The sequence below is a fragment of the Oncorhynchus mykiss genome, chromosome 17, assembly GCF_057628025.1.
Source record: "Oncorhynchus mykiss isolate SJ-2025 chromosome 17, ASM5762802v1, whole genome shotgun sequence".
In the NCBI taxonomy this organism is placed as follows: domain Eukaryota; kingdom Metazoa; phylum Chordata; class Actinopteri; order Salmoniformes; family Salmonidae; genus Oncorhynchus; species Oncorhynchus mykiss.
This window is the reverse complement of record NC_143038.1, coordinates 66,110,976-66,129,388: the sequence shown is the minus strand read 5'-3', so window position 1 is coordinate 66,129,388 and position 18,413 is coordinate 66,110,976. Positions and strand designations below refer to the sequence as shown.

Here is an 18,413-nt window from a genome sequence, read left to right as displayed (position 1 = left end):
GTGACATAACTAGTTCTAGAATACTATAGGCTAGTCACCACCTGGTGACATAACTAGTTCTAGAATACTATAGGCTAGTCACCACCTGGTGACATAACTAGTTCTAGAATACTATAGACTAGTCACCACCTGGTGACATAACTAGTTCTAGAATACTATAGGCTAGTCACCACCTGGTGACATAACTAGTTATAGAATACTATAGGCTAGTCACCACCTGGTGACATAACTAGTTCTAGAATACTATAGGCTAGTCACCACCTGGTGACATAACTAGTTCTAGAATACTATAGGCTAGTCACCATCTGGTGACATAACTCGTTCTAGAATACTATAGGCTAGTCACCACCTGATGACATAACTAGTTCTAGAATACTATAGGCTAGTCACCACCTGATGACATAACTAGTTCTAGAATACTATAGGCTAGTCACCACCTGGTGACATAACTAGATCTAGAATACTATAGGCTAGTGACCACCTGGTGACATAACTAGTTCTAGAATACTATAGGCTAGTCACCACCTGGTGACATAACTAGTTCTAGAATACTATAGGCTAGTCACCACCTGGTGACTTAACTTGTTCTAGATTTTGGTTAACATATCAATGATGTAAAACATATAGGCATCAACAATCAATCTTGCAGATTATGTCTGAGTGTCTTTTCTCCAGTTATCAATAATGACAGAAATATAGCATTACAACTGCTGAGTAGGGCCTACGTGTTTCCTGGACAGTGAATTTGTTCAGGAAACACTGAAGGCCTTACTGAAAACTTAAGATAACAAAAATCAGCTATGAACCTGGTTTAGAGACCTTTTTTAAAGTTATCATTCCGCATGCTGCTTCGTGCCACCAACTACAATGCCTGTACAGATCTGTGCAATCGCCAGTCCTTCAGTGGCAGGCTGGCAACTATGCAATTGCTTTCCCTTTTGTAATAAAAAAATGCAAGCACTGGGGAAAATCAGAAAGTGTTAGATCAAAAAATCGCAGTGTGACATCTCAGCAGCATGACATCCAGACGTACAAGGGCAACAAGGACAACACAGGACAAAGATACGTGTCCAACTTCAAGATAAATGTTTGTCCACAGTTGCGATCTTCAAGGGAAATGCTTGTCCATAGTTGCTATCTTCAAGGGAAATGCTTGTCCACAGTTGCTATCTTCAAGGGAAATGCTTGTCCACAGTTGCTATCTTCAAGAGAAATGCTTGTCCACAGTTGCTATATTCAAGAGAAATGCTTGTCCACAGTTGCTATCTTCAAGGGAAATGCTTGTCCACAGTTGCTATCTTCAAGGGAAATGCTTGTCCACAGTTGCTATCTTCAAGAGAAGTGCTTGTCCACAGTTGGATGTTCAAGAGAAATGCTTGTCCACAGTTGCTATCTTCAAGAGAAATGCTTGTCCACAGTTGCTATCTTCAATAGAAATGCTTGTCCACAGTTGCTATCTTCAAGAGAAATGCTTGTCCACAGTTGCTATCTTCAAGATAAATGTTTGTCTACAGTTGCTATCTTCAAGAGAAATGCTTGTCTACAGTTGCAATCTTTGAGAGAAATGAACACATGAACAAGAAATGAACAAATGATCAAAGACAACATTCATCTCACTGATCTAAAAGTGCACTTCCCAGTAAATTCTATCAAGTATGTTGTGCCAGACCAGTACTTTATAGTATGTACTGTATGCCATGACGATTTACAATAACTTATTTCCGCTTGCAAAACACACCAAAATCTTCCTAATTTTGTCCATGATATTTATCTAGATCATGTGTACTACCCACTGCAATATTCTATAGAAGGAGTAAGACATTGGTACTGTATTTTAAACTTGAAATAGCTAGTCAAAACACTAACTCAACTAACTGGGTACTAACGGTAATAGCTATACAGGATATTAATGCAATAACTAACTAACCCAAGCAATTGGAAGAAGTCACATTTCAAATAAAAATAGTTGCCTCCAGTAAATAAATTGGCTGGGTCAAGGATTAAAGACAGGAAATGATTTTGAACATGATTCATATTCAGGATTATTATTATAAATTAGTAATGTCTCAGGACAGGATCTGTCGAGGCTGTCAGTGACCTAACTACATGGCACCCCCCTGGACACAGTCTCAAAGTCCCTCCATCCCATCACCATTACAGTCCCTCCATCCTAACACCATCACAGTCCCTCCATCCTAACATCATCACAGTCCCTCCATCCCATCACCATCACAATCCCTCCATCCCATCACCATCACAGTCCCTCCATCCCAACACCATCACAGTCCCTCCATCCCATCACCATCACAGTCCCTCCATCCTAACACCATCACAGTCCCTCCATCCTAACACCATCACAGTCCTTCCATCCCATCACCATCACAGTCCCTCCATCCCAACACCATCACAGTCCCTCCATCCTAACACTATCACAGTCCCTCTATCCCAACACCATCACAGTCCCTCCATCCCAGCACCATCCCTCCATGCCAACACCATCACAGTCCCTCCATCCCAGCACCATCACAGTCCCTCCATCCCAACACCATCACAGTCCCTCCATCCCATCACCATCCCTCCATGCCAACACCATCACAGTCCCTCCATGCCAACACCATCACAGTCCCTCCATGCCAATACCATCACAGTCCCTCCATCCCAACACCATCACAGTCCCTCCATCCTAACACCATCACAGTCTCTACATGCCAACACCATCACAGTCCCTCCATCCCAGCACCATCACAGTCCCTCCATCCCAACACCATCACAGTCCCTCCATCCCATCACCATCCCTCCATGCCAACACCATCACAGTCCCTCCATGCCAACACCATCACAGTCCCTCCATGCCAATACCATCACAGTCCCTCCATCCCAACACCATCACAGTCCCTCCATCCTAACACCATCACAGTCTCTACATGCCAACACCATCACAGTCCCTCCATCCCAGCACCATCACATAGCCGTCTCTCCTCTGTCTTTCCAAGGTTGCTCAAATTAGGCCAGTCAGACGTTTTGACTCTTTCTTACCCTCTTGGCTGCTCTTGGTTTAGTTTTTTCTTTCTCTCTCTCTCTCTCTCTCTCTCTCTCTCTCTCTCTCTCTCTCTCTCTCTCTCTCTCTCTCTCTCTCTCTCTCTCTCTCACACACACACACACACACACACACACACACACACTTTCTCTCTATCTCTCATGCACACATGCCCTCTCTCATGTACACTCTCCCTCCATCTCTCATTTTCTGTCTATTATACACACGCTCATTATTTTTGTGCTTCCTGCTGGTACCTAAAATAGCTTGACCGACTAGAGCTGGTTGAAACAGTTAGAGATGGGCTAGGGGGAGAGGATAAAGGAGAGAGAGAGAGCTCAGTCTGAATTCATCACCCTACACAAAGAGCAGAGCGTGTTGCCCCATTCAACGGATCTGGGGCAACTTGACTGAGTAGGCTACTGAGGGAAAGGCCTTCCATAAGGGACTGACTAATTAACTTATCTCTTTGCACCCCATTTATCTGAATAGATTTTAAGATTTTGTGTTTTTTTCTGTAATTTTTCTGTATTGCTAAGGAAACTGGAGAACCACTAGTATTCATTAGACTGAATCCTTCAACGTTGAAAGTTAAGGCTGCACAAGCAATTACTTCATCAGCAGGAGGCCTGCATCATATCTTAGGAACTTATATAAAGCAAACTAAGCTCTGTCTGGACATCTTTCCTTTTCTGCTTCAGCAGCTCACCAGGATTTCTTGCTTGAGAGACATAGGAAGAGCAAGGAAGACAAATTGGCATCATTATGGAAGGATGATTCTCAGCATTTCCTCACAAAGAGGCAGAATACTCTCCATGTCTCTTCAGGCTGTTCCTGGTCAGTACATAGTCAATATTCTTAACTTACAGCATTCAATGTGGGATGGATACATTCTCAGTCTTACTAAATCATTTGAAGATAGTATGTACAATGTTGCTATTCTGAGATCTTTGCACCCACATTGTGGTGATGCACAAGTCTATAATTGAAGATCTGGATTCTGACCAATAGGGGGCAGTGAAGTTGAGCTGTCCTTATTTAACAGAGGAGGGTAAATGTCATATGATATAGTTTTCGATTGCTGTTTGCCCATTAACATGGCTGCATAGATTTCTCAGAAATTCAATCATGGTTTAACACGTAAGTGATGGAACTTTAATTAAATTATCCACATGAATCAACCAGATGTAGTGAAGTACAGGGGGAAGCCCTTTCTGCAATTGTTGCCCACCCCAGTCAATGGAGTTTGTGCTGATGTGGACTCCACTAAGCTATGAGAATTCTCAGCTATACTCTCTCACCTCTTGAGCTTCCAACTCTGCTGGCATACAACATAGACAGCATATCTTTCTAACAGTTAGGAAAAACAACACAGACATAGCAGCAGGCCTGATAGTTCAGGCTCACTGTGGCTCTTATCAAACATATTAATCAAATCAAATCAAATTGTACTGGTCACATACTCATATTTAGCAGATGTTATTGCGGGTTTAGCAGCATGCTTGTGTTCCTAGCTCCAACAGTGCAGTAATATCTAACAATTCACAATATCCACAAAACTAAAAGTAAAGTAATGGAATTAAGATATTTATAAATATTAGGACGAGCAATGTCGGATTGGCATTGACTAGAATACAGTAGAAGAGAATATATTATATATATTATATACATACAAGATGAGTAAAGCAGTATGTAAACATTATTAAAGTGACTAGTGTTCCATTATTAAAGTGGCCAGTGATTCCAAGTCTTATGTAAATAGGGCAGCAGCCTCTAAGTTGCAGGTTTGAGTAACCGGGGGGAAGCCGGCTAGTGATTGCTATTTAACAGTCTGATGGCCTTGAGATAGAAGCTGTTTTTCAGTCTCTCTGTCCTTGCTTTGATGCACCTGTCCTGACCTCGCCTTCTGGATGGTAGCGGGGTGAACAGGCCGTGGCTCGGGTGGTTGACGTCCTTGATGATGTTTTAGGCCTTCCTGTGACACTGGGAGCTGTAGGTGTCCTGGAGGGCAGGCAGTGTGCCCCCGGTGAAATGTTGGACAGACTGCACCATCCTCTGGAGAGCCCTGTGGTTGCGGGCGTGGCAGTTACCGTACTAGGCGGTGATACAGCCTGACAGGATGCTCTCAATTGTGCATCTGTAAAAGTTTGTAAGGGTCTTGGGGGACAAGCCACATTTCTTCAGCCTCCTCAGGTTGAAGAGGCGCTGTTGCACCTTCTTCACCACACTGTCTGTGTGGGTGGACCATTTCAGACAATCAGTGATGTGTACGCCAAGGAACTTGAAGCTTTTCACGTTCTCCACTGTGGTCCCGTCAATGTGGATAGGGGTGTGCTCCCTCTGCTATTTCCTGAAGTCCAACATCAGCTCCTTCTTTTAGTTGACGTTGAGGGAGAGGTTATTTTCCTGGCACCACTCCACCAGGGCTCTCACCTCCTCTCTGTAGGCTGTCTCATCATTATTGGTAATCAGGCCTTCTATGGTTGTGTCGTCTGCAAACTTGATGATTGTGGCCACGCAGTCATGGGTGAACAGGGAGGAGGGGGCTAAGTATGAACCCTTGTGGGGCCCCTGGGTTGAAGATCAGTGAAATGAAGGTGTTGTTTCCTACCTTCACCATCCAGGGTCTTGCCCATCAGGAAATCCAAGACTGGGTTGCACAGGGCAAGGTTTCAGACCCAGGGCCCCGAGCCTGATGATGAGCTTGGAGGGTACTATGGTTTTGAAGGCTGAGCTATAGTCAATGAACAGTATTCTTTCATATGTATTCCTCTTGTCCAAATGGGATAGGGCAGTGTGAAATGCAATGGCGATTGCGTCGTCTGTGGATCTATTGGGGCGGTAAGCAAACCGAAGTGGGTCTGGGGTGTAAGGTAAGGTAGAGGTGATACGATCCTTAACTAGCCTCTCAAAGCACTTCATGATGACAGAAGCAATTGTCATGTAGTTCAGTTACCTTTGCTTTCTTGGGACAGGAACAATGGTGGACATATTGAAGCAATTGTGGACAGCGAATGGGATAGGGAGAAATTGAATATGTCTGTAAACACTCCAGCCAGCTGGTCTACGCATGCTCTGAGGATGTGGCTAGGGATGCCGTCTGGGCCGGCAGCCTTGCAAAGGTTAACACGTTTAAATGTTTTACTTACATCAGCCACGGATAACGAGAGCCCACAGTCCTTGTGAGGGGCCCTTTTCGAAGGCGCTGTGTTATCCTTAAAGCGGCCAAAAGGTGCTTAGCTTATCTGGGAGCAAGATGTCGGTGTCCACGACGTGGCTGGTTTTCCCTTTGTAATCCGTGATTGTCTGTAGACCCTGCCACATATGTCTCGTGTCTGAGCCATTGAATTGCAACTCCACTTTGTCTCTGTAATGCCGTTTTGCCTGTTTGATTGCTTTACAGAGGGAATAACTGCACTGTTTTTATTCAACCATATTCCCAGTCACCTTGCTATGGTTAAATGCGTTGGTTCATGCTTTCAGTTTAGTGAGAATACTGCCATCTAGCCTCGGTTTAGGTTTGGGTAAGTTTTAATAGTCACCGTGGGAACAACATCCCGTATACACTTCCTGATGAACTCAGTCACCGTGTCCGTGTATACATCAATGTTAATATCCGAGGCTATCCGGAACATATCCCAGTCCCCATGATCAAAACAATCTTGAAGCATGGATTCCGATTGGTCAGACCAGCATTGAATAGACCTTCCTGTTTGAGTTTCTGCCTATAGGAAAGGAGGAGCAAAATGGAGTCGTGATCTGATTTGCCAAAGGGAGGGCAGTAGAGGGCCTTGTAGGCATCCCGGAAGAGAGAATATCAGTGGTCAAATGTTTTCCCAGGGCGAGTACTACAGTCAATGTGTTGATAGAACATCGATAGCATTTTCCTAAAATGTGCTTTGTTAAAATCCCCAGCTACAATAAATGTTGTCTCAGTATATGTGGTTTACACTTTGCATAAAGTCCAGTGTAGTTCCTTGAGGGCCGTCGGGGTATCGGCTTGAGGGGGAATATACATGGCTGTGTCTATAACCAAAGAGAATTCTCTTGGGAGGTAAAACAGTCGGCGTTTGATTGTGTGGTATTCTAGGTTGGGCGAACAAAAGGACTTGAGTTTCTGTACGTTATCACAATCACACCATGAGTGGTTAATCATGAAACATACACCAAGCCCTTCTTCCAGGAGAGTTCTTTATTCCTGTCTGCGCGATGTACTGAGAACCCAGCTGGCTGTATGGACAGGATATTCGGAGAGAGCCATGATTCCATGAATTGGAGTATATTACAGTCCCTGATGTCTCTCTGGAAGGGGATCCTCACCCTGAGCTCGTCTACTTTATTATCCAGAGACTGAACATTAGCGAGTAATATATTCGGAAGCGGAAGCTTTTGTGCCCGTAATGATCAGTGCTTGATCAGTGCTTACTGGGACTGCAGGGTTTGGTCTACACTACTCTCATCTGTAACAATGAAAGCTGCATGGTTGTCTCTCACTCCAACTATGAGATAATGGGGAGTTCTCTAACCAACACTTAGTCATTAGTTAGTCAATCAATAGAGCAGGGGTATTCAACCGGGGATCCGTGGCCCCCTAGGAGTATACGGAGGTACTGCAGGGGTCGGCAAAAATATAAATACATTAAAAAATATATATATATTTTTTGTTTTAACGTTTTTGTGAATATCTCTACCAACAACATAATAAACTAACTGTGACTAACTAACTGTTTACATACCTACAGTAGAAAAGAGGAGAATATCTTATTTCTAAAAATGTAAATAATGTCACATTTATTTCTCAACTCCTAATATTAAGCCAATTACACTCACTGGAGTATCTGACATAGGCTTTTAAGAATCACCCATGAATAGGCTGCTGGCTGCTGGTATGCTCCTTGACTTGGACATACATGTTTTCAAACGCATGGCTAACCTTTGTTTAACCAGCTGCTCTTAGTGAAAATGTGTTTGGAGTTTTCTTTCCAGCTAATAGGCTGTTAGAGTTTACACTTCCTCTTCCAACTATAATGTGGGGAGGTCAAAATAATGAAAACCATCTACCAAATCTATTCACTTCAAAATAATGATTACTTCTCCTTCATTCACCTGATGATAATACAAGACGTATGATGGAGGTCGCTGGGTCAATGATTTGCCTGGAAGGGGGACCCTGGACAAGAGCATGTTTTATCATTCAAAAGATCATAGACTCAGAGTCTGTTTACGGTTAGTAGCGCATGAAACAACAAGAAACACAGATATGATTGTCTGTTTGTGCTAACATTCCACTCCTTGCCTTGTCATGCATGACAAGGAGTGGCAAGGAGTGGAAGTTAGCACAAACCGACTGGATTTCAGGCTAGATATGACACTTACATCAAGTTGAACATAGCATTTTGGGATTGTTCAAACTTTAGAATCAATATAATGTTGATGTTATGGATCCCCAAGATACAGTATGTATTATATACTATAAGGCAGAGAAAACTTAAACACTTTAATGAAAATGTAGGCCTTTATCTCTGAGGATGTGAATAACAGGAGTAGCTTGCCACAATGTGTGTGCCAAATAACCTGTAGGGTGGTTTCATTATTGTCTAGAAGCAGTGACAATTGGGGTGGCAGGCAGCTAGCTTCAGTACCAGTGGACCTGGAGAGAGCGAAGAGAGGAAGATAGGACTCTGACAACATCTCATTACCTTCCTTTGTATTGTCTCTCTTTTTCTCCTTTCTCCTATCTGACCCCAGTGGCTGGCTACACAAACAAACCCTCTACTACAGCAGTAAAGCGTAAACTGACAGTGTTTGCCTGCAGTTCCCAATGAAACAAAGACAGCAAGTCAGTAACTTTTAGAGGGAAGTCCAGGCTCACTATAAAATTAGGCTAAAAATGACTTCATAATACATAATTGGCTCAGATGGCTGTAACATAGCTAAACGGTGGCTAAACGGTACAAAGGCCATGTTAGAGAATTACAACAGGCTATTGCATTTCCAAAATTTGCATCAGTCTTACAAAAACATAGTTCCCTTTGTCAGTTTACAAAGCACACTATAAAACATCCGTATGTACTTCACAAAATGTGTTACAGAAATGTCGGCCATGGACACATGAAGACTTCCCTAGCTTATATACAGTTTGACTCACAATGAAAAATATAATCTCAGTATCATCTCAATGTGCACCTGGCGTGTCATTAACAATGGAGCATCTTCTGGGAGAGATCATACAAACAGTTTATTACTGCACAAAATCTATCCAAGAGAGAGAGAGAGAGAGAGAGAGAGAGAGAGAGATTGTGGTGAAGCATCAAGGCCTTTGCTTTTCAGCTGCCCAACCACTCCAACGTGAAGAGTAGAAGACCTATCGATGTACGGGAACATTTCTTAACTGTTATGCTTTTATGTTGACCAGGAGAGGAAACAGCAATTGACCTCCTCTACTCACAAATAAGGGTTAGGGTTAGGGTGAGGGTTACTGTAGTGTTGCCTCATTCCTTTGAAAGCCCATCCATTTTAACCAAGCAGTAAAACCCCAGACATGTCTCTCCCACTTACCCCTATGACCCAAAATAGACTCCATTTTACTGATTTATGAACTAGCACTGGTACGTATCCCAGTATCCTCCCCCATGACATGGCCAGCTCAGCACTATTCCCTGGACATCTGTGTGTGTGTGTGTGTGTGGGTGTGCGCGAGTGTGCATGTGTGTGTAAGTGAGAGAGAGAGAGAGAGAGAGAGAGAGAGAGAGAGAGAGAGAGAGAGAGAGAGAGAGAGAGAGAGAGAGAGTGCTGCGGCTGTGGCTCCTCTGAATCACCTCTGCTGTGCCAGAGGAGGCGGACCCCTATGCATCTTAACCAGGAGAGTCCCAGTACAGGCAGTCCTGTACACTGGAGGAAGCTGGTGGGAGGAGCTATAGGAGGTTCTAAACCTGGAGAGTCCCAGTCCTGTACACATAGTGGCCCTGAAGACCGACCAGCCTGAAACACCACCTGAGAACACAACAGCCCCATAGAAAGACACTCACTTGTCACCTTGGATAATGCTGCCTCTCAATACCATTGTTTACACCCTGATGTGGTATATAGAGGTTCCATCCTTATGCTAATGACTCATGACTAAAGTATGCATATGAGGAATATGGAATTGCTCAGTAGATCAGGTTTTATAACCTGATATAAACTGCTGCATTTTCACTGAGGTCCACTTTTATCTGGTAAACTGTACCCTTCAGAGTGGTGTGGAAGACTGAAATCAACCCAAGAAAAGATACGCAGTCAACGTAGTCAATGATGATGCAATGACCTTAGGTACAAGCTACACATGGTGGAAAGGGGCGATGTGGTTAATTTGTTCTGAGAAACCTAGCTTTGACAGTTAATATCATTACTTTGAATCCATTACAGTACAGGGTAGCACCTCTTCAATGCATGCATGGGCTCTTTCAGAATAGCTTGTTCAGCAGAATTGACCTTGCATGCACCCCCCAGCGCAGCAGAATGTATAGTGGAACGGGGCTGTTCCTCTCATGATGTTACTTCAAAACTGTCATCATGTCATTTTATCAACCATTTACCTTCCTTTTAGTCTAAATTTAAAGATAGAAAACAAATGGACTTATATCAACCGCATATAAACGTGATATCAACAGATCAACAGAAAATTGGTTGTTTGTAAATTTCTCTCATATTTAGGTTCAGGGTAAAAAAAAAAATAAAAAAAAAATGTTAAAGGCATTTGATCAAACATTGAATTGGGACTAAAACACACTCCACTGATCACTTCAGTTATAGTTGAATCGGCATACGTGAAGTGAATGGTATCCATAAAGGAGTAGAGGACTGTGAAATATGTTGTTTCAATGTTTTCTAATGTGAAAAACAGCCCCATCCCAAGTTCTACTCTCTTACACACATTTTCTACTATTATGTAACGTGATACTGCAGCACTGTATGAAGCTACGCATGAGGACTTGCCTCAATACTGAGAGAGAAAGTTCCACTGGCAGCCTCCCTTTCCCTGCAGTGTCTCTACATTAAACCAGAGGAAATTGAAACTGGGGAAGATATCATTGTCTACTATAATTACCTTGAGCCTTTCCTCTCCCACTGCAGTCCTCTAGGTAGATGGGCAGTGTAATGAGGCTGGTTACTGCCATGACTAAATGATACATGACCACGGCACTCATCACCGATCAACAAACATGTACATACAGTAAGAAGTGACACCTTACCTGTATCGGAGAGCTGTTGTCTCCTGGAGAAAAAGAGAGAGAGGGAGGGTACTTCTGTCTGTAGTACCTGCAGGACACTTGAGATAAGGTCTTAGGAGAAGAAATGTTTGAGATTAATAGTTTTTTGGGTTTATCCCACTCTGAAGAAGATAAGCCTCTTGGAACTGCTCAGTCCCCGCAGTCACCCCCGGGGGTCTCTTCACGAAAGCCCTCTTCACACACACTGACACAAAACAGTTGCCTGTAGTGAGGAGTTAATCAGATCTGGGGAAAATGAAATGAAATACACGCGCACATTAACATTCTCTCACACTGCAAATCAGCACCAGCATCAAAGCTATGTGCCGTTTCACTGCTGTATTTCCCGGCACTGCAACCTCATTGGCTGAAGGGCTACTCAATAAAAATCCTACTTGTCATCAATTGGGTGTGGGGGGGGGGGGGGTTATGGCGTACTCTGGACTCTGCTCCTCCTCCTCTCGTTCATTTGTTCTCCCTCTACAGTACACGCAGAGGGGAATGCTGAGCTTTGAAAATTAGGCGCAGGGTGAAAGGGAGGGTGGAAGGAAGGAAGGAGGGCTGGAGTGGAGAGGGAGAGAGAGAGAAAGAGAGAGAGAGAGAGAGAGAGAGAGAGAGAGGGGGGGGAGAGGGAGAGGGAGAGGGAGAGGGAGAGAGAGTAAGGGAGCAAAGGAGGTGCGAAGGAGAAGCAAGGAGAGGGAGCGAGGGAGGGAGGAGTGAAGAAGAGGGAGGGAGAGGGAGGGAGGGAGCAAGGGAGGGAGGAGCAAAGGCTGGGAGAATCGATAAGCAGTTAGGAGAGACGTGCCGTGCAGACGCTGAGCCTGGCACAATGCAGGGGCTCAGAGAGTCTGGCCGTAGGTGCTGCTCTCTCCTCTCGGAGACGCTGTCTCTATGCAGGACCAGAGTGCAGTGAGGTGTGTGAAGCAAGAGAAGGGGGGGTTCTTCCAGCAGCGGTTGCCATGACGCTACAGCAAACTCTGCTAGAATAAAAAGGGCTCTGATCTGTCTCTTTTTTCCTTATTCACACAGCTAATAAGCACTGAGTGAATTATTTAAGATGCCAGAGGGAAGAAGGCTGGGGTAAGCTACATGGGTACCACAGCTCACTGCATCTTGATGCCTCAGGGGAGATGCTCAGCCTGTAGGACTGACTGACTGACTGACCGACTGACTGACTGACTGCCTGACTGCCTGACTGCCTGACTGCATGACTGCCTGTGTTCACAAAACTATTATCTATAAACCAATGAGCTAAAACGAGGTAATAGTATGACAATAAAAACACTCATTTGAGTCCTAAGGTGACTACAAGGACACACAGGGATACATTTTAATATTTTTTTTAACCTTTATTTTACTAGGCAAGTCAGTTAACAACAAATGATTAGTTTCAATTATGGCCTAGGAACAGTGGGTTAACTGCTTGTTCAGGGGCAGAACGACAGATTTTTACCTTGCAACCTTTTGGTCCAAGTCCAACACTTTAACCAAAAGGCTACCTGCCAGCCCATGGTTTCTAAACCGTTTGCATTCTGTACAATTGTGAATAATGGTCTTAGTCTTCATCAATAATGAATTTCTTCATATGCCTTATATTTGTAGAAAGACATATGGCAGACTTGTGGTCATGCATAGCATCACACTGTATTCCGGTCAAGCATGCAGTACGCTACGTGCACCTCACAATCTCCTTGCTTCTCTCTACTTGCTTTGCTCTTCCCCTTAGTGCTAATGAAATGGACTTGATGGAAGTCCAACTCCGCCATCTGAAAACAATGAGTTATGTTTGTTCCTACCCTGGCTGGCTGGACAGACGGCAGGCTGAGCGGGGCTATCCCTGATCACATGCACTGCAGTGTTTCTGGAAGTCTGGAAGAGAGATCCCTACTCAGGCCTGGTCTGTCTGCCATCACACAGTTCAACAGCCAATGGTGCGGCAGGGGTACTGTAAACCAGATTCAGATTGGCAACTGACACGTTTCTTCACATTCTTGGGTAGAATATTCACATTTCCATTTATTACATTATTTGGAATTGTTATAATGTGTAACATTAAAGTAATTTAATGGTAGACTCAGCAAAATGACACCATCGTACAACTTCCTTCTTACAGACAACAACAACATTGTTCCCTATTAGTTCAGTCACTTATCCAGTTTGTCTTATAGACTTTCTGACGTCACAGGTTCTCTGCCCATTGACAGGGAACAGTCGGATGCAGCTACAGTTGAAGTCGGAAGTTTACATACACTTAGGTTGGAGTCATTAAAACTAGTTTCCTTACACTTAGGTTGGAGTCATTAAAACTAGTTTACATACACTTAGGTTGGAGTCATTAAAACTAGTTTTTCAACCACACCACAAATGTCTTGTTAACAAGCTATAGTTTTGGCAAGTCCACTAGGACATCTACTTTGTGCATGACACAAGTCATTTTTCCAACAATTGTTTACAAACAGATTATTTCACTAATAATTCACGGTATCACAGTTCCATTGGGTCAGAAGTTTACATACACTAAGTTGACTGTGCCTTCAAATAGCTTGGAAAATTCCAGAAAATTATGTCATGGCTTTAGAAGCTGCTGATATAATTTGAGTCAATTGGAGGTGTACCTGTGGATGTATTTCAAGGCCTACAAACTCAGTGCCTCTTTGCTTGATATCATGGGAAAATCAAAAGAAATCAGCCAAGACCTCAGAAAAAAATGTAGACCTCCACAAGTCTGGTTCATCCTTGGGAGCAATTTCCAAACGTCTGAAGGTACCATGTTCATCTGTACAAACAATAGTACGCAAGTATAAACACCATGGGACCACACAGCCGTCATACCGCTCAGGAAGGAGACGTGTTCAGTCTCCTAGAGATGAGCGTACTTTGGTGCGAAAAGTGCAAATCAATCCCAGAACAACACCAAAGGACCTTGTGAAGATGCGGGAGGAAACATGCACAACAGTATCTATATCCACAGTAAAACGAGTCCTATATCGACATAACCTGCAAGGCTTCTCATCAAGGAAGAAGTCACTGCTAGAAAAACGCATTAAAAAAGCCAGACTGTGGTTTGCAACTGCACATGGGGACAAAGATTGTACTTTTTGGAGAAATGTCCTCTGGTCTGATAAAACAAGAACAGAACTGTTTGGCCATAATGACCATCCTTATGCTTGGAGGAAAAAGGGGGATGCAGCACGGGAGTGAAGCACGGGGGTGGCATGTTGTGGGGGTGCTTTGCTGCAGGAGGGACTGCTGCACTTCACAAAATAGATGGCATCATGAGGAAGGAAATCGCAAATGGGTCTTCCAAATGGACAATAACCCAAAAGCATAATTTCAAAGTTTTGGCAAAATGGCTTAAGGACAACAAAGTCAAGCTATTGGAGTGGCCATCACAATGTCCTGACCTCAATCCTATAGAAAATTTGCGGGCAGAATTGAAAAAGCGTTTGCGAGCAAGGAGACTTACCAACCTGACTCGGTTACACCAGCTCTGTCAGGAGGAATGGGCCATAAATCACCCGACTTATTGTGGGAATCTTGTGGAATGCTACCCAAAACCTTTGACCCAAGTTTAAACAATTTAACCTGTTGATCCTACTTGAGACGCAGACATCTCAACTAGGCACCTGGAAATGCAAATGCGCTACGCTAAATGCTAAATATACTCGTTAAAACTCAAACGTTCATTAAAACACACATGCAGAGTATTGAATTAAAGCTACACTCGTTGTGAATCTAGCCAACAAGTCAGATTTTTAAAATGCTTTTCGGCGAAAGCATGAGAAGCTATTATCTGATAGCATGCAACACCCCAATATACCTGAAGGGGACGTAAACAAAAGAATTAGCGTAGCCGGCGCTACACAAAACGCAGAAATAAAATATAAAACATTCATTACCTTTGATGATATTCTTTGTTGGCACTCCTATATGTTCCATAAACATCACAATTGGGTCTTTTTCCCGATTAAATCCGTCCATGTATGCCCAAAATATCCATTTGTATAGCCTGTCTGGTTCAGGAAAAAAGCTCTCTTCCAACACGCAACGTCATTTTTTAAAATTATATAAGTTGCCTATATTCTTTGACAAAACACTTCAACCTACTTTTGTAACCCAACTTTAGGTATTTGTAAACGTTAATAAGCGATCAAATTGATCACTGGGCGATCTGTATTCAATAGCAGCTACTCAAGAAAACAATGTCCCTTTTTCTCTTTTCCAAAATCGATTGCTGTATGCTGGACGGAATGAAGGATCTATTTGTCATGACACAAAGGATTTTTGTCAATGAAAATGACGGTTTTGGCTACATCGTGTGGAAGCTGTAGGAATTGCAATCTCGGCCCTATTTAATTTGGTGCCCCTTAAACAATACATGCAAGTGGCACATGGATATTTTTTTCAGTTTTCAGTGACCAGTTTTTCTTGCGCTTTTCGATGAAACACACGCTCTGTTATAGTCACAGCCGTGATTTAACCAGTTTTAGAAACTTCAGAGTGTTTTCTATCCACACATACTAATCATATGCATATACTATATTCCTGGCATGAGTAGCAGGATGCTGAAATGTTGCGCGATTTTTAACAGAATGTTCGAAAAAGGAGGGGGTAGACTTAACAGGTTTTAAAGGCAATGCTACCAAATACTAATTGAGTGTATGTAAACTTCTTACCCATTGGGAATGTGATGAATGAAATAAAAGCTGAAATAAATCATTCTCTCTACTATTATTCTGACATTTCACATTCTTAAAATAACGCAGTGATCCTAACTGACCTAAAACAGGGATTTTTTTACTAGGATTAAATGTCAGGAATTGTGAAAAACTGAGTTGAAATGTATTTGGCTAAGGTGTAAAACTTCCGACTTCAACTGTATATTCAATATATAATAAATTAATAACACCAAAAGCTTACCTTGACTTGGAAGAGTTCCAGTGTTGGATAGCCATAGCCAGCTAGCTAACATAGCATCCCTCTCTGTTTGAGATGGGTGTTTGAGTAAACTAAACTAGCTAGCTGCATTCGCTAGTTAAGTAAGTGAAAGTGAAACATTTTGAAAATCTCTCTCTCTCTTATTCTTGCTTCTCCTTCATTTTTTGAATAAATTAATTTGTTAAAAACTGTTCAACTATTGTCTTTCTCTTTGAGTCAATTACTCACAACAGTTTATGCACTGCAGTGCTAGCTAGCGGTAGCTTATGCTTTCAGTGATATATAAATTCTCTGATCCTTTGATTCGGTGGACGACATGTCAGTTCATGCTGCAAGAGCTCTGATAGGATGGAGGACGTCCTCCAGAAGTTATCACAATTACTGTGTAAGTCTATAAAAGGTGGTGAGAACCACAAGCCTCCTAGGTTTTGTATTAAGGTAATTGTACCCAGAGGAGGACGGAAACTAGATGTCCTCCGGCTACACCATGGTGCTACCCTACAGAGTGCTGTTGAGGCTACTGCAGACAGTGTGTTTTTAATCACGTGAAGATATTTAGTATACTTTTATCTAAAAAGGTTAACTTTTTTAATGTTGCACTATTTTTATTTTCATTAAATTCACTGAGGAGGATGATATATAACAAAAGGCTTCTTTTGTCTTACTTCCACTGAAATAAGTGCTTCAGTGCTTTAAACAAACACTGATTCAGATAAACCAACATATCGTCTCAACACATTTGACCTCTCACCAAACAATTTGTTTAAGACAACATTTATGGTCCTCACCTAAAATAGACTAGTAAAGCAATGCCACAGAAAACATACTCTGCACAAGACATTCAGTACAAACGCTCTCCTCTCACCTTATCCACTGTTTGCAAATAATTGCTGTACTCTAGGAAACACTGACCAAAACTAAGGTTCCTTCTTACCCTTACCCCTGACCCTGTTTTGTCTGAAGCAAAACCTTATAATCAAGATTCTGCATTCATGGGAGTGCAGTCATCAATGATAGATTGTGTCTTTACAAACTACTGTGTATAAGACATTGAAGGCAACAGTGGCTTAGAGCTACAAGTTGTTTCAACAGCTGGCAACCAACTTGACAATATCGTCATAGGGGAGCTCACAGGCTGATGTTCATCAATGTATTGACAACAACACATGGAAAATTACTCAAATAGAGTGCCCTACGTGATTCGGCTCTTCATATAGCAGCCAGTGTTCCAGCTACAGTACTTTTTTATGGAAGATAAATACAGGGGCATTGGTTTGACCGCCAGCTTCACCATTAGACTTATTTCATCGCCTGGGCACAGTGCCAGAGCCTTAAGCAAATGGCAGGCAGGCAGGCAGCCTTCTAGGTCCAGGATAGACCAGGCCATTTCATTGCCTTTAGAGATACCCTTGACGCAGCAGCCATCAGCCCTGGCCTACTGCATTACCAGTGATTGAAACGATGTAACACAGTGTTACAGAGCTACATTTGAAACAAAATGGAGTTCCCATTCCACAGCTATCGCCGTAGTACATTTTGTGTCTTGAACTAGCTTGTTTCTAAAGGTAAAGTAAGCGGCCTCATTTAGGGAAGAGGGAGCACAAGTACAAAACCATTTTAGTGCGTGTGTCAAGGTCCGTTCCTTACCAATCAATCATGCAGCACTTTAATAAATAATGTAGCATGTTAGACACTGGCTGAACTGTAATCGATCAACATTAAGATTATCCACAGACATATGATAGATGAAACCATGATTTTTCTGTTGACATGGGATACAGAGAGAGAGAGAGAGAGAGAGAGAGAGAGAGAGAGAGAGAGAGAGAGAGAGAGAGAGAAAGAGATGGCGAGAGAGAGCGGGCAAGAGAGAGAAAGAGCAAGAAAGAGAGAGAGAACCTCCTTCTAGCAGTTGAGGCTGCTGAGGGGAGAACGGCTCACAATAATGACTGGAGCAGAGTAAATGGAATGGCATCAAACACATGGAAACCATGTGTTTACTATTCCACCCATTCCGCTCCAGCCATTACTACGAGCCCGTTCTCCCTAATCAAGGAGGCACCATCCTCCTGTGCCTTATATCTCCGTCACAGTAATATAAATAACCTCTGTGCATCTTGTCATTTGCAAGTAAGGACACTAGAGGGAGCTGTTGTAATAGTGGTGCTCTTGTGCCTTCCATGCCTTCG

General features: G+C 42.9%; 1 protein-coding gene across 2 annotated transcripts in view; it reads right to left on the bottom strand.

Moving 5' to 3' along the window:
* Positions 1–11,959, bottom strand: part of LOC110494719 (synaptotagmin-2) — a 48,733-nt gene extending 36,774 nt beyond the window's left edge. Inside the window, exon 1 of one of the 2 annotated variants that reach the window (XM_021570020.3) lies at positions 11,272–11,959. The gene's annotated coding sequence lies outside the window, so the exon portion shown is untranslated. The remainder of the gene's footprint in view (positions 1–11,271) is intronic. The other variant, XM_021570018.3, reaches the window with a different exon arrangement.
* Between the last annotated feature and the right edge of the window lie 6,454 nt (positions 11,960–18,413).